This window comes from Tachypleus tridentatus, chromosome 13 (assembly GCF_004210375.1).
Source record: "Tachypleus tridentatus isolate NWPU-2018 chromosome 13, ASM421037v1, whole genome shotgun sequence".
NCBI classification, from domain to species: Eukaryota; Metazoa; Arthropoda; class Merostomata; order Xiphosura; family Limulidae; genus Tachypleus; species Tachypleus tridentatus.
In genome coordinates, this window is record NC_134837.1 from 48,374,828 (window position 1) to 48,393,311 (window position 18,484).

Genomic DNA, 18,484 nt, shown 5'->3' on the forward strand with positions numbered 1-18,484 from the left:
TAATTTTTATTTTACATGAGCTAGCTGAATGATAAAATAATTAATAGTATACATATATAAAGATTCATAGCTTAAATTAAAAGGCAAATGCCTTAACCACCTGACCATGCAGTGCCTGAAAACGGTTAGATCATACATTACATTTCATGAAATTTATACTCTGTTTTTAATTATTGATTGGAACTTTAAACATAGGATTGATAGCGTGGTTATTATTATATTTTATAATCTTTAATTAGATAATATTACACTATTAGAAGGTTCTAATGTTTTCGATATGAAATTTTTAAATATAAGACAAAGTGTAGTAACCTAAGTAAAATTTGTTAAAAATTTTATTGTTTAAAATTTCGCGCAAAGCTTCATGAGGTTTATCTGTGCATAAATGTACGTAATTTTGTACTGATAATCTATATAGTGGAAACAGATAGTCAATAGCACCCAACAACGAGTCTTGGGCAACAGCTTTTGTTGTTGAAATATTTTCTGGTTTATTTCTAAAATTAAACATGTTTCACGTTTTGAAAAATTTAAATTTTCTCCTTTCTAAAACTGTTTAAACTGATTAACTGTTGTTGTTGTTTTAAATATGAAATCATGGACGGTAGTGTTTTCGAATTATAAAGATTTAACTATGTTCTTTGTCGACAGGTAGAGCCACATAACCAAATGGCGTCGGTCTTAAATAATTAATTTCTACGTGATACGCCTCATCTGTCGCTGACAAGTCTTTCCCGGAAGAAGCTTATGTCAGTTTGGGATTCCCGGGATATATATATATATATGTTGTCTTACAGTTTTTAACTCGTACGCTAGTCGCCGTTTGTCAGTGATGCTGATATACAAACTAAAAGGGCTGTGTATAAGCCTGCGCAAGATATCTAGAGCCGTCATGATTCCGTCACTAGACCTTTCGGCCTGTAGATAATATATAAGATAACAATTATGTACAATGTTCGTCCTGAAAAGGAAAATGATTGGCTACTTTTGATTTATTCAAAGATTAAAAACAAAATTTACGACCAGTGAAAGAAAATGATGTATAATGCAACGCACTGTGACCCCCCAAAAAAAAAACAACAAAAAAACACACACACACACAAACATATAGGGGCCCTAGCAGGTGAAAGTGAGACGACTTCCCTGGTAGAGTGAATTGGAACAGACCGGATCGATGGGCGACGTCTGGGCCTTAATGTGCAGACAGACGTCAGTTTTACAGCCCTGAAGACTGTGTCTGTATGTCTGGAGCTCTGCCTGCACTGCTCCCTAAACTTATTAAGCTCGTGCTCCACGTGCTAATGCTTTGCGAAGTCACGTAATATATATATATATATATTATAAAACAATGAAAATATAAATTGGTGAAAAACAAAAAAATGAAGTATGTTTAATTTAAACAAGGGTGACAATCGTTTTTGTTTGTTTTACTTTGAAAATCTTTTGCAGCACTTTGATATTCACGTCATTTTTTTGTTAAACTACAACAGTAATTGTTAACTAACCTCTGTTTATAAGTGAACCATTTTTAACAACTGAAACACATCCATGTCCACTATTTGAAAATTATTTATGGAAAATGAGCTTTGGCAGATTTTAAGGATACAACCCTATGTACAACCCTATGTACAACCCTATGTTTCATTAAACATCGTGTCATTTGTGTCACGCAAACGTATTGAAGAACGCCATTTTTAAAACGCACTTACGTAAAATGTCATAGACAGTGAAGATATAAGTTGTCAACGGCTACAAAAACACAGATGAACTCTTTATAACGCACTAAATTCCACAAAGTGGGTCCCTCGCTGGGACAGCGGTAAGTCTACGGATTTACAATCCTAAAATCAAAGGTTCGATTTCTCTCGGTGGACACAGCAGATAATCCACTGTGGTTTTGCTATAAGAAAACACACTCCACAAAGTAGGGTGCGACTTTTTTTGAGGGGTGAAGAAGCGATAACATAATACGATTTACAGAACCTCAAATCTACAATTCGGCACTGTAACCACTAGGCGGCGTTCGATCCATATAATATTTGATTAATTTCAAAATACATTATCAGAACTATTTTGTGCTTTCCCAGTCATTTTGTTTCATTGTTGTAATACACTGTCAGTAAGCAAAAACAAAATATTTTGATTAACTTTCCTTTTTCAGAAATCTTGCAATCTTAAGGCTGAATCTCTATATATGCGAGATGAACAGTAAAGGTTTTTGGTCTTGGTTTTACAGCAAGGCCTCATAACGTGGTCCCTTATGTTATTGTTGCTTGCACTCTAAACTATATTTTGTTTAAAGTTTATTGATGATTTATAGAACAATTTTCTATTTATGAAAAGTTTTGTTCAATTTGCAACTTAGATTTCAGTATTTCGTTCACATTTGCTACAAAAAACAACTACAGCCACGTGACTTGAACTAGACTTTATGCAAAACTCGTGCAGTTTCAGCAAACAAATAGATATCTTGTTTTATATGTAATATCATACACAGTAATGAAATTACATATTCACAGATATTTTTTCATGTATTATTAATTCAAATTTATTTTTATTTTGAAAAAAGAACATCTTCCCGATAGGAATGAGTGTTACTTCAGCTCTGTTTAATGAGGTAGAGAGTATAGGTTGCTGTTCGTGGCCTGTTTTTAACTAGTTAAAGCCCTCAGTGACACAGCGGAATGTCTGCGGACTTACAATGCTAAAAACCGGGTTTCGATACCTGTGATATGTAAAACATAGATAGCTCACTTTGCAACTTTGTGCTTAATTACAAGTTATTTAATGAAACATAATTCTGTACAATGACGAATAATTCGATTTGCCCTATTTAGTGCTTCAGTTTAGGTTTTGTTTTTGTTACGTAACTCAACTGGTATATTTCCATTTGTTAGTATCGCATTTATAAAGTGTTCTGGGGTAGTCTAGCGTTCAATCGATTGTGTTATGATTTGATAATTAGCAGGTTTATTAGAACAAAATTATACTCTTTTTTTTTTTATTCCAGTCGTAGTTTGTTTGTTTTTTATTGAATTTCGCACAAAGCGCTCGAGGGCTATCTGTGCTAGCCGTCCCTAATTTAGCAGTGTAAGACTAGAGGGAAGGCAGATCGTCATCACCACCCACCGCCAACTCTTGGGCTACTCTTTTACCAACGAATAGTGGGATTGACCGTCACATTATAACGTCCCCACGGCTGAAAAGGCGAGCATGTTTGGCGCGACGGGGATGCGAACCCGCGACCCTCGGATTACGAGTCGCACGCCTTAACGCGCTTGGCCATGCCGGGCCACAGTCGTACTTCATTTACTTGTTTAGTACTACGAGCCCTCAAACTTTACGCTGGTCCACCAAAAAGTTGAGGGTCGCGGGTTCGCATCCCCATCGCGCCAAACATGCTCGCCCTTTCAGCCGTGGGGGCGTTATAATGTGACGGTCAATCCCACTATTCGTTGGTAAAAGAGTAGCCCAAGAGTTGGCGGTGGGTGGTGATGACTAGCTGCCTTCCCTCTAGTCTTACACTGCTAAATTAGGGACGGCTAGCACAGATAGCCCTCGAGTAGCTTTGTGCGAAATTCAAAAACAAACAAACAAACCAAAAAGTTCCAGAAGCAAGCTAATTTGTTTTTATAATAAGCTTAACAAAATGTCCCATAACAAGTATATTTATAATCTGTCTCACTAGCTTGTAAAAGGCATTCACACCGTTATAGTTGTTGTTGTTGTAACAAGTTGCATATTTAGACAGTATTCTGACCTCTACTCTGCTCGTTGTATTCCGTTTGGCCTAAAGAGCTCTGCATTGAGCAAAATGCGCTGTAGGGAATGACTATGACGAATATAATGTGTTTGTTTTTGTTTTTTTAATTTCGCATAAAGCTACTCGAGGGCTATCTGTGCCAGCCGTCCCTAATTTAGCAGTGTAAGACTAGAGGGAAGGCCATTAGTTATCACCACCCACCGCCAACTCTTGGGCTACTCTTTTACCAACGAATAGTGGGATTGACCGTCACATTATAACGCCCCCACGGCTGAAAGGGCGAGCATGTTTGGCGCGATGGGGATGCGAACCCGCGACCCTCAGATTACGAGTCGCACGCCTTAACACGCTTGGCCATGCCAGGCCTGACGATTGTTTAAAAATATATTTATTCTGAAACAAAATGCTAGCGTTAGGACATCAGTTTTCATTCTGTAAAATGTTTATCTGTAAATAAATAAATAAAATGTTGCTCGCCTTAACAGTGTGTTTCCTAATTAAATAGGTCTACAAAACCAACGGTGGCCCTTGAGTTTAACTTACATTTGTGTTTCAAACACGAGGTCGTATAATTCTGTGTGAATGTTAAAATCTTTCGTGTTTCAATCGGTGAATAATGAATCAGGTGTGAGGCTTCAGTACCTGATAAAGGAGTGGCTATGGTTAAACAGCTTGTTTACTCAGCTTTTCAGTGTTTGTCTACCAAATGTTATTATCATAGTTTGAAATCAAACGTCAAAATGTTGTACCTGTAATTTTGCAATTTTTTCTTCACATATATCACTAGATATTTTCAAGGACGACGATTAAATAATATTATCAATAAGATGGGTTTGGAATATTGTTATTTTTTTATATTTTCATGAAGTTTGTTTGTTTTTAAATTTCGCGCAAAGCTACTCGAGAGCTATCTGCGCTAGCCGTTTCTAATTTAGCAGTGCAAGACTAGAGGGAAGGCAGCTAGTCATCACCACCCATCTTCAACTCTTGGGCTACTCTTTTACCAACGAATAGTGGGATTGATCGTCACATTATAACGCCACCACGGCTGAAAGGGCAAGCATGTTTGATGCGACGGGGAATCGAACCTGTGACCCTCAGATTACGAGTCGAACACCTTAACCCACCAGGCCATGCCGGGCCTTTTATAAAAAGTTTATCTATAAAATAAAATGATTTATAAGGAAGGTCACTGATTTGTAAAGTTACTGATACTGTTACCGCAACGACAATTACTTTCCAACATACTTCTGATTAATATAGATGAGCCACCCAGAGCTGGGTAACAGATATCTTACACTCTTTGTTACTAATATTGTTATTCTAGTTTTTTGTTGTTGTTTTTTTACTTCAAGATCTCATTTTGTCCTTGGACTGAGAATTTCAGAATTATATTTTGGAATTATTGTTTGGAGAAGTCTCGTATGTAACAGTGGATTTGAAAATTTAGTTGACAGATGTATTCATTTTTAAAAAGTGAATTGTCCTTTGTTTGGACGGACAATGTTAAAATTAAAGATCTGTGTAAGAAGCACGAGAGACGCTGAACTTCCCAAGTAAAGGAAACAAATGCTATACGGTTTGGAAAACAATGCATGATAAACAGATGTACACGTCATTATACAACTCACATTACTAAAAGGTGGGCAGACACATTGACACGGTGCTTTATCTTGAATGGACTCTACCCAGACTAAGGTTAAATATATAAACCAAACTTCATATACAAATTATACAAGGAGAACAACGCTCTTCCTAGCTTCACTAAAGTTGGGCTGGCAGTTTACGAGTCCTTCGGTAGTTAGCTGTAAGTTTACAGATCTACAACGTTAAATCGGATGGACAGAGCGCAGATAACTTATTGTGCAGCTTTGCGCTAAAGAAAATAAAGCAAATCAAAGCAGCAGTTGAAGAAGGTCAACTTTGAGATTACCATTGTTTAACAGACCATGAGAAAATAGACTCTTTAAAATTGTTGGCAGTATCCAGCAAAGCGTTATATTCCTAATGCATCGGGTTAAAGTTGGTGTACTTTCAGAAGATATGTCAAGGCTAGAAATACGTCTGAATTTTGGTATTATAGGTAGAAAGAAAATTATAAAAATAGTAAATATGATAGTAAGAATATCACGTTATTTATCTGATGTCAGATAATGGGTGTTTTTTAAACACTTTTTATTCGAAATTACTTTATAATTAATTTTGAGCTCTTGTGCAAAGTACGAAAAGCAGGATATTTTGATACACAAAAAAATGGGTGTAAACAAATTCCTAGTCTGGTATAGTTAAAAAAATCCTGGCAAATTCTGTCTCTAATATCTAAAAAAAAGAAAACTGAGAGAGATGGTGTTGGAGAAAACATAATGGCTTTTAGTTGCCTGATGCATCTGCCCAACTATTAACAAAGTTGCTAAACACACACCTTGATATCTACAATTCAGAAGAGTTGGTGACAGTTTGGAAAGTAAACAATTAATTTCATGTTTACTCTATGGAAATACATTGAAGATTCGATCTTGACGCAATATCTACGCTTATTATTGATGCTTTTACCGTAATGAACTCATTAATATGCAACATCCTGTATTTGGTTTCTAAAAATAAACATGTAGATAGGCATGACATTTCTAATGTGCAGATGAACTTTTAAATAATGTTTTCAGGAACGTTATGTTTCACGTTTTTCAATGCAGTTTAAGCTAAAAATTCGCACAAAAAACTGGAAAGTACACGCTTATTCCAGTCCATCAGGACATTTCTTTAAGAACACGACGATCATGGATTTATCTTCCGGCACGATAATGATTCCAAACATATGAAAAAAAAGTGATAATACAGTATCCCGGTATTAAAGGATACAGTAGAATATTTATAGCAATGGCTTGTCCTGCTTAAAAGCCACTATGACTGAGAAGAGCAAACTACAACTAAACAACTTCGTTTAGTCATGGGAATAATACATGTCAATTAGAACAATATTCCACAGTGTGGCCCGGCGTGGCCAGGTGGTTAGGGCGCTCGACTCGTAATCTGATGGTCACGGGTTCGAATTTCAGTACACCAAACGCGCTTGCTATTTCAGCCGTGAGGGCGTTATAACGTTACCATCAATCCCATTATTCGTTGGTAAAAAATTGCTCAAGAATTGGCGGTGGGTGGTGATGACTAACTGCATTCCCTAGTCTTACACTGCTAAATTAGGGACAATTAGCGCAGATAACCCTCGTGTAGCTTTGTGCGAAATTCAATAAACAAACAAACAAACAATGCAATTTATTCACTGATAGCTAGTTGTTGTTCTTCAACTAGACATTTTACCACGTATTTTCTTCAGCATACCCAACTCTAAATCAGGTGGATACACGTACTAGCTAACGTGTAGAGGTTAACCTGCGTTGGATTGACATTCCGTTCGAGGGTATGTGTTCCCATTCTTTCCTCATTTCTTATTCGTTTTTTACCACTAGAATTGGAGCTAAACATGGAACGGAATAACTTTTTCTTTTCTGTTTACTGATTATAATTGCTTTTGTGATTTGAAAATACGCTAACCCATACATTTCAACAGGTTTGGAGCAAGGTAATGTCCAATGAACAGTTAAACAATCACACGACGGACCTGGCTAATTTACTTCTCGTGAAATAAGTAATTTTGAGGGTCAAAAAGTCATTTGCATCACATCAGAATTAGACTTTTCTAGCTTGTATATTCCACACTAGTAATCCTTGCTTGATTATATTCATACCTTAAAATGTAACTATTTTACCCGAAGTATCGTTGACACAAGTTGGTTACTTTTTACACATACATGTGTGTGCTCGTGTACTGGTATGTGTTTTATTCTTAGCAGTGTGATTTATCTTTATTTTGGTAAATAAATGTGTGCATTAAACTTTCAAAGAACGTTAACAAATACAGGTAAAAGTGACATGAGTAAAAATACCCTGATATCAATGACTCTCGTGCTAATTGTGTCAATAATAATAACACAAAGCGAGAAAAACTGAACACTAAAATGATATCATTTTTTTTTCCTAAAGGAAAAATAATAAAATGATAAGATATTTTCTTACTTTGCGACACCCTCCAGTGGTACAACATCATTTCTGTAAACTTATACCGGGAGAAACCAGGTTTTGATACCCGTGATGGGCAGAGCACATATAATCCATTGAGTAACTTTGATATAAACAATACAACAATACACCTTGAGAGTATACAATACAAATACAATAGTATTTGTTTAGGATGTAGCCATATTTGGGCTTTTAATTTCGTTCTGGAATACCAATTATTTTTGTAATATTTTTCAAATAATAGTAGAATTTAGTCAACCAACTATGACTATGTAAATACCAAAACTGGAAGGCTCGGCATGGCCAGTTGGTTAAGGCACTCGACTCGTAATCCGTGGGTTACGGGTTCGAACCCCCTTCACACCAAATATATTCGCCCTTTAAGACGTGGGGACGTTATGATGTGACAGTCAATCCCACTATTGTTGGTAAAATAGTAGCCCAAGAGTTGAAGATGGGTGGTGATGACTAGCTGCCTTCTCTCTTGTCTTACACTGCTAAATCAGGGACGGCTAGTGCAGATAACCCTCGTGTAGCTTTGCGCGAAATTCAAAACAAACCAAACCAAAACTGGAAATGAATCAATAATGTGAACGGAAAACGTGTTAAAGTTATTAGTTGTTTAGCTTTAACCATACGCGATAACGTTGTAGCAATTGGTCGCCGTCGTGGTTAGGATAGAATCACATGTGTCCAATTTTAAATTAGTGATATATTTCATATATATGTAACTAAACATTAATAGCTAACTACAGTTTTATCTTTACATTTCGGCTGTTAACCTGATGCTGTCTTCAGGACAGTCCTGAGATGAAATACTTGTCGTCCCTCACTGGAATACTAAAATCATGGATTCAATTCCCCTCTGCGGAAACAGCAGATAGCCCGATGTGGCTCTGCTGTAAGAAAAACACACAAACGTTTGTTTGCTAGTGTCCTTTCTCGAAACTTAGTTGATTCAATTTTTAAACGAGAAAGAGAGACTCAAGAGGACTTAAAAACACACTAGATTTCTGTCAACAATACCCAGGATCGAAAACCTGTCACTTCCAACACAGAAGTTGTTTTTATTCGGATATCCCTGGAAAGTGAGCAATATTAGCAGTCGATAGGTAGGAAAAAAAAGTTCGTAGTTATTATCTGTTTAAATATGCGTATATATAGATATATATATAATCACTTACTAATTAGACTAAAGTAATAATATAAGATACTACAATGATAACGATTGTTTAGCTATAACTTAAACGGTTGCCAAACACTCATATCTTTTCTGTTTTATGCCATTATATTAGGTTGTTTTAAACATTAGCTATCAACATGAATGATATCTATAATTAAGCCACATATCTGTCATTATCAGAAGCTACATCTAGAGTTCAACTACATTTCTGTCGTTAGCAGAAGCTACATCTATAGTTCAACTACATCTCTGTCATTATCAGAAGCTACATCTATAGTTCAACTACATCTCTGTCATTATCAGAAGCTACATCTATAGTTCAACTACATCTCTGTCATTATCAGAAGCTACATCTATAGTTCAACTACATCTCTGTCATTATCAGAAGCTACATCTATAGTTCAACTACATCTCTGTCATTATCAGAAGCTACATCTATAGTTCAACTACATTTCTGTCGTTATCAAAGCTACATCTATAGTTCAACTACATCTCTGTCATTATCAGAAGCTACATCTATAGTTCAACTACATCTCTGTCGTTATCAGAAGCTACATCTAGAGTTCAACTACATCTCTGTCATTATCAGAAGCTACATCTATAGTTCAACTACATTTCTGTCGTTATCAGAAGCTACGTCTAGAGTTCAACTACATCTCTGTCATTATCAGAAGCTACATCTATAGTTCAACTACATTTCTGTCGTTATCAGAAGCTACGTCTAGAGTTCAACTACATTTCTGTCGTTATCAGAAGCTACATCTAGAGTTCAACTACATCTCTGTCGTTATCAGAAGCTACATCTATAGTTCAACTACATCTCTGTCGTTATCAGAAGCTACATCTAGAGTTCAACTACATTTCTGTCGTTATCAGAAGCTACATCTATAGTTCAACTACATCCCTGTCGTTATCAGAAGCTACATTTATAGTTCAACTACATCTCTGTCGTTATCAGAAGCTACATCTAGAGTTCAACTACATCTCTGTCATTATCAGAAGCTACATCTATAGTTCAACTACATTTCTGTCGTTATCAGAAGCTACATCTATAGTTCAACTACCTCTCTGTCGTTATCAGAAGCTACATCTATAGTTCAACTACATCTCTGTCGTTATCAGAAGCTACATCTAGAGTTCAACTACATCTCTGTCATTATCAGAAGCTACATCTATAGTTCAACTACATTTCTGTCGTTAGCAGAAGCTACATCTAGAGTTCAACTACATCTCTGTCATTATCAGAAGCTACATCTATAGTTCAACTACATTTCTGTCGTTAGCAGAAGCTACATCTATAGTTCAACTACATCTCTGTCGTTATCAGAAGCTACATCTATAGTTCAACTAAGTTATTCGGAGTTATATTTATCTATTCACATGTATAATAGTACATTTGATATAAAAGTAGGTCACCTGGAAGCTGTATAAAACAGTAATGACGACGCCATTTCTTAATTTAGATTCCATCACGTTATTCTTGTTTTACGAATGTATAAGTATTGCAAAAACAGAATCATATTTCAGCATTGCCAAAATAAAACACTTTAATGTTTGCCGAGAGGTTGCCACAAACCGGTTGAAACTTGAACAGCAAGTCACCACAACGAGGTAAGTAAATACAATCATTCAACGAAAACATTGTACTCTCTCAAACGAAAGTAAACAGGCTAAAAAACACGTACTTTAAGCACCTTTTACAGTCTTATAAGTATATTACAAGTATAATACAAGTATATTACAAGTATAATACAAGTATATTACAAGTATATTACAAGTATAATACAAGTATAATACAAGTATATTACAAGTATAATACAAGTATATTACAAGTATAATACAAGTATATTATGTACTTCAAAAAATTAAAAATTCAGGTGGGATGGAAGATACAGTATAGAATAGATGAAGTGGTTACGTAAACCACATGCGTACTAGCTGGTCAGAATCAGAGAAGTGGTTACGTTTTCCACATGCGTACTAACTTGTTAGAATCAGAGAAGTGATTACGTTTTCCAAATGCATACTGACTTGTTAGAATCAGAGAAGTGGTTATGTTTTCCACATGCGTACTAACTTGTCAGAATCAGAAAAGTGGTTACGTTTTCCACATGTGTACTGACTTGTTAGAATCAGAGAAGTGGTTACGTTTTCCACATGCGTACTAACCTGTTAGAATAAGAGAAGTAATTACGTTTTCCAAATGCATACTGACTTGTTAGAATCAGAGAAGTGGTTATGTTTTCCACATGCGTACTAACTTGTCAGAATCAGAAAAGTGGTTACGTTTTCCACATGTGTACTGACTTGTTAGAATCAGAGAAGTGGTTACGTTTTTCACATGCGTACTAACCTGTTAGAATAAGAGAAGTGGTTACGTTTTCCACATGTGTACTAACTTGTTAGAATCAGAGAAGTGATTACGTTTTCCCTCTGCATTCTAACTCTCCGAGGTTTGCCAAAGCCGTTTCATCAACTTATACATTTAGGATAACTTGATGTAGATTCGAACAGAGACAACATTAAAGCTTCAATCTTCTGTAGATATTACACACTTTAATCATTTGCAAAACTAACTCTCTTAAACTTTTAATTAGGTTTGTGAATGAACAGTAAAACCTTTTTCACAACTTTGTGTTTTATGTAAACTTTAATCCACAAAGTTGCGAAACTGTTTTATTGGAAACCTTTTTTTAATGCAAATTTATCCTTCAGTTCATTGGATTTCATGTAGCTCTGTAGGAGCGAGTGTAGTAAATATATCTGAGTAATTGCTCAACTTCTGTGTCAGCCAAACAAGATGTTTCATATATTCTTGATGTCGCTTTTCATCTTCATTCAGCACTAGACTGCCCTGCAGCTGCTGAAACAAACAGTCTAGAGCACGTGCCTGGGAGCACGAGACGAGTCGAGCACGGGAGCATTGATTAATGTATGGTGAAAGATTGTATGTCCTTCTTCTTGCCCCCCGCTAGTACAGCGGTATGTCCATGGATTTACAAAGCTAAAATCAGGGGTTCGATTTCCCTCGGTGGGCTCAACAGATAGCCCGATGTGGCTTTGCTATAAGAGAAACACAAACACACACCTTCTTGAAAAAGATATTCTCTCTTGAAAGTTAAACTGTACACTAAGGTAACGCGGTATTTGTAAGAAAATCATATTTCCTAATTCACTGACTCGAGTTAAAATCTATTATTTATTGTATTCCAAGAACAAATGCAACTACACTATGCATGGCCTGGTTAATGTGCAGGCTTAAAGGGCCAGGACTCGGAAGTTTCAAATACATAGGAGTCAATACAAACTCTGTTATAAAAATATTGATAATGGTATACATAAAAATAAAACTGTATAGGTTGTTAACTATTTAGTTTTTCTGACTGTAGGAATTTTATCATAGTCATGATATCTCTTCTTCCTCTTTAGAAAATGGTTTAATGATAAACAATTCATTTTTATAAGCTATTAATACACCTTGCAGACAGGAGGTGGCGCTACACAGGATGAATACTTAATATTTAATGTAACCGTTGTAAATATGTGTATATATAATGATAGTGTAGGCTGAAAAACCCTTCGTGCCCAGGGCTTTAACAATCCTTAATCCGGCCCTGACGTGATACGTTTATCTTTACTACAGGAAATATAAAAACTGAAACCTTCGAGCTCAGCAGGAGGAAAAAATTCAGACGGCGCACGAATCTTCTCCGTTGATATATATACATATCTTTAAATAAATCATTAACATCCCACGCTGAATCACGTTTTCCTAAAATCAAAATTTAAACTTTAACTATCTCGTAACTAAATTGACACTAGAATCAAATTAAATTTATATTTATTACGAAGTTTAGCCATTATTAAACAGCCAGAAGTCGTGATAAACTAACGTTATTCGTACATATACATTATTGGTGTGGCTTTATCGTCACGTAAATAAGGACAGCATCCAGCATGTAATTCGTTATTTGTCAGAACTGTTTATATTTTTACAGAATTGTGCTAATTATTTATGATGGATCTTTTTTAACTTGTTTGTTACTCCATGCTTGTGATATTCCAAAGTAATAGTAATTATTATATTCACTAAAATCTCCCGGAAGAATTTTCATATTTACTTCAAGGCAAGCTGTACTTTTTACTTATCAAAAACATAGCTTTGCTCTAAAACAAACAAAAAGAAAAACCCGCAATTAGAAGAAAAGGAAAAGTAATGTAATTCCTACTATAGATCTTTCAAATTGTTCATGGTATTAAAATAAAACTAGTACTTTATTCTACCTATTGCTTTGCTTTTCAATATGTTTATCCTAGACATAAAATTATGTAATTGCCAAAATTCACCCCCGTCGGTGGCACAGCGGCATACCCATCAATTTACAACTCTATAAACCGAGTTTCGATACCATTGGTGGGCAGAGCACACATAGCTCATTGTGTAGCTTTGTGCTTAACTACAAGCAAACATTTCTCGCTTGTTTGTAAGTTAAGTACAAAGCTACACGACGTGTTCTCTGTGCTCTGCTTACCAAGAGTATAGAAACACGGTTTCTACCATTGTAAGTCCGCAGGCGTACCGTTGTGCTACTTTTTTTTTTTTTGGGGGAGATATGCTCAAAAATATACGTAACATCTACATCCTTTATATGTACTTGAGTGGTCAGACATCCTAACAATATCAATCAGTGCTTAAAAATATTTCATTTATTTCTAAACTGTTCAGTTGATGGAATAAAAAAATATTCAAAGGTTACATAAAACAGTTTTTCAGATTCAATAACAACGAACAATTTTTTTGACGCGGTTGATTAAACGTTAAGGATTCTTGTCAGATTTGATTTAAAGATCCATCAACAAAAACATCTGAAAGGTCACCTAGGGAAGAATTTATTTGTTTAATTCATTCTGATCTTTTTTTTTAATTGTGCTCTCGATCGTAGATACTGTGACACAAAGGTGACCTTGTGTCTCATTAGGTACCCCATAGAAACCATTCATGCACTATTACGTTATTTCTAGTTTATTCGTGCCCTCAAGTGACAATTGAAGATCACAGAAGCAGTCGCGAGGGTTTAGCCCTAGCAACAGCATCGTGCACCCATGGTGGCACTTGGTGAAAGATAAAAAAAACAACAACAACTGAATTTTGCATTTACAATTACTTTAAACACACGTACGTCCACATGATGTTATGGTTGAACGAATGCTGTCAAGCAGTTACCGAGACACCGTTACCTAAGGCCACCTACTGGAAGAGAACTATTGACGACACATAACTAATTGGGTACTGTCTTCGCGGAATACTTTATCAATACGTTAGAATACCAGTTATTAACAAGAAAAATATTTGTAAAAAAAATGTTAGGAAAGGATGCTAAGTCCAGTCACAAGAATTGAATTTAAACTTAAACGAAGTTGGACTATTGGACAGAAATAAAAATATTTAGGTGTTTTGTTAAACACAAATATATATTTTATGACATCATGTAAATAAAAATTTAGATATTAACTGAAATATATTTTGCTACGCTGTGTGTGACAAAGAAGTATTTAAAGAAAGAAAACACATGAGTTCAAACAACTATAAAAGCAAGGAAACCAGTTAGTAAAATGAGAATATGACAGACTCCAAATAATAACAGATTTCGAGGTTTTGGTATAAGATGCCACAGTAAAGAATAAAGACGAAGATATATTGTAGGAAAAATTAAGGCTTAACTAAGCCTAAAAATTTATTTTACCCCACCGAAAATTAATATGGTAGGCTTGTTTTCTCTGATGAAACTCAAAATTTCCTATTAGTTTAATGTGATTAAATCTATATCTTGAACATATTTTTACTTTTTTTTGTATACCTATTATTATTATTTCTACCATGCCACAAAATCATTTCAAGAACTCGTTGCGAATAAAACCGCCGACTTTTAACTATGTTACTTTGTGATATTTATCATCACGCTGTAAACTAACTGTTAATTTTTACTCAGACGTTTACAACTGTTGTTTAGCCAGAGGAAGTTTTCATTTGCGTGATGGGCGTGGCTAAATGACTAGAACCTTCTTGAATGTCTAGAAGATAGAAAAATAACCAACGGTTATTTAACAGCGACTCCTAGTGGGATACGATGATGCTTAAACTAGGTATTTTGCAGAACGCAATGATATCGTTTCAAACATGATCTTCATCGCATACGTTTCTGCAAATGTCAAGAATTTAAATTGCAATCATTAGCTGTGATTTAATCAAGATACATTGTTTCTTAGCTGTATATCTCCAAAGTGTTTCTAATATATTTGTGCTATAATTTGAAATTTTATCTATCTCTTTACCATATATCATGCATTTCTACTATAATCAGATAAAAATATGTTTTGAATTGGTATAGTAAACCCCAACATGAATAAAATACACAAACTAGCATATTTTATGACTCATCTATGTTTTTGATGTTATACATTCAAAGATGATTTATGGATGCTTTATCATAGATAAAGATTTTAAGGTACTCCCGCGGCCTCCAAAAACAGGAGACAGGGTGTAGCTTAGTGGTTGAAATTTCCAGACTGTGAATCCAAGGATTCATGGTTTTCGTGTCATTGCTGCAAAAGCTCACTACATCAATTTGGACTATTGCTTCATTATAAGAGTGGCACTCACATCCAACTATTCAGCCAGACTAGAGTAGCCCAAGTTGTCATCAGGTGCTAATAAATAAACGTTTTTCCTTGTTGTTTATCAGTTCAAAATTAGGGACGGTTGTGTACAGATAGCCTAATTAAATTAAACTAAGTTAAGTAGATGTGCAACTTAACTTTTTTTTTTTTTTTTTGAGTGGCAAATTGCATACTCAACTCTGCTCTTGGTGATAGTCTGACAGATCCGGTAAATGTTTACAAGTAAAAGTAAACTCTCAGTTCGTAATGGATTAAGCCTGGCATGGCCAGGTGGGTTAAGGCGTTTTACTTGTAATCTGAGGGTCGCAGGTTTGAATCCCCATTGCACTAAACATACTCGTCCTTTCAGCCGTTGGTGCGTTATAATGTTACGATCAATCCCACTATTTGTTAGTAAAAGCTTTGCTTAAGAGTTGGCAGTGGGTGGTGATGACTAGCTGCCTTCCCTCTAGTCTTACACTGCTAAATTAGGGACGGCTAGAGCAGATAGCCTTCGTGTAGCTTTGCGCGAAATTCCAAAACAAACATAATGGACTTTCTTTTTAAAGCTCTTGTAACGCACTTTAATAAATGTTTTACTTTAAAAGTTTTTCATGTTATTTTAAAGAGACTGCACTCATCCATCTTTTCTTTCTTGAATTCATTCAAAAGTTCGTTATAAAGATTAAAATCTGTGCGAGAATTTTCAGTAGTGCTCATTCTCCAAGAAAATTTTTTCAAGGCAGAGAAAATGAACCGGATGTGAGAAGGTGTAGAAGTCGAGTCGGGAAACTTGGCAGAAATGGCAAAGCAGTGCGTCACTTCTTGTTCAAAGTAGCCCCTTTCACAGTAAGGATGTGATCAAAATTTCTACTGTCTATACATTTAACGCATTAAATTGAATAAAAATATTGAATTCTGTTTCTACAGAAAGTTATTTTCTACCTCAAGATGTAAAAAATATTCCAAAAGTTTTTAGTGTGAAATTATCATCTTAGGCTTAAGCGCTTATTCTAACTCAAGAACAAACTGGAAGTTAGATAATATGAATCAGAAAGGAGCGGGAAACTTAAACAGCCGTTATTAATATTGTATCTGAATATTTTACTACTGTATACTTTGGTTATCATAGGGAACAAGCCAAAGTACTGAAGATTTTATTTACAATGTTTGACTTGTAGAATTTTGTTATGCTACGAGTTTTATTCAAATTAAACTATTTATAATAACTGTTGCAGTAACGACATAGAGGTTATTTTACAAAATACTATCTTTTTCAATTTATGAGAAAGTTGTATACGAATTTGATTTCCTTTTGGACTACTACCTTAACATGCTATATTTGGTCTGGATCGGTCAAGTTTAGGAGAAGATGCGTCCACAGACAGACAGACAGACAAAACTTTTAATTGATATTAGATTTCTACTGTACCAGTATGCCTTAAGAGTGCATATTTGTAGAACACCAGCAAATAAACTGTATAAATAAATTTATTAGCGAACTCATATTTACTTTTATTTTTAGAAGGTAGTACACGGCTAAACACAACGTAATAACGATATAATTAATACTTCAACCACTATGTGATATAGAAACACGCGCTTTATCTATAAGAGAACCTTTATTAATAAGTTAACCCTTTCATAAACATAAATGTATATAAAACTGCTGCCAAACTGTAAATCTTTCTTAGTGCTTATCGAACGAATAAATTCTTAAAGCGTTTTTGTTTTATCGTTTATATGTGTTTCACAATTAAGTACCACAAGGGACACTAGCAGCATGCTATCCAAAAGTAAATTGAATCCCCATGTTTCCGCGCTTGCCCTGTAACGTTTCTTAGCGATCGTAAAATATAAAAAGAAAATGAAAACTTGGCAAAGATTCCACCAGTACAACAAAACAAGATCCGCTTTTATATGGTTGATTAATGGAACCTTTATCGAAATCTATGATACACAAGTTAGGTAGTAATTCTGATTATTTCACCAGGAGGAGCTAATAACATAAAATTCATAATACATTAATTTCTGCACGCCAGTTCTAAATAAACAATAATGTTTGTTTGACTACTTGCAAACTACAAAGCCATGTTATTGAAGTTACTCCCTAGGGACTCTAATTGTATAAGATTCTTAAAAATGTTACACCTGAAATATTACCGTTATCGTAGATTCAATAAAAATCTGTATGTTTTCTTTTTCACTCAAAGAAACGACTCTCTAAAGATATGAATAAGTTAAAACATTAAAGGTCTAATGAATCACTTGAATAATTCATTAGAACCTATCAAAGATTTTTACGTACACAAGTTACAGATTTGTTTATATACAGTTTACTACTGATAGTTTGTTTGTTTTTGAATTTCGCACAAAGCTACTCGAGGGCTATCTGTGCTAGCCGTCCCTAATTTAACAGTGTAAGACTAGAAGAAAGGCAGCTAGTCATCACCACCCACCGCCAACTCTTGGGCTACTCTTTTACCAACGAATAGTGAGATTGACTGTCACATTATAACGCCCCCACGGCTGAAAGGGCGAGCATGTTTGGCGCGACGAGGATGCGAACCCGCGACCCTCAGGTTACAAGTCGCACACCTTAACACGCTTGGCCATGCCGGGCCGACTACTACTGATGGAGTCCGTATGTTTTTATCGTGTTGATTACGTTTATTCTTGTTTGTTTGTTTATGCGATGTCATTTATTTTCCTTTGTAAAGTTCAAAGAAAACCACATCAATAATCAGTGGACTTTATTTAAATATTACTTTTTAAATTTCATTTCTATAACTTGTGTGTTATTA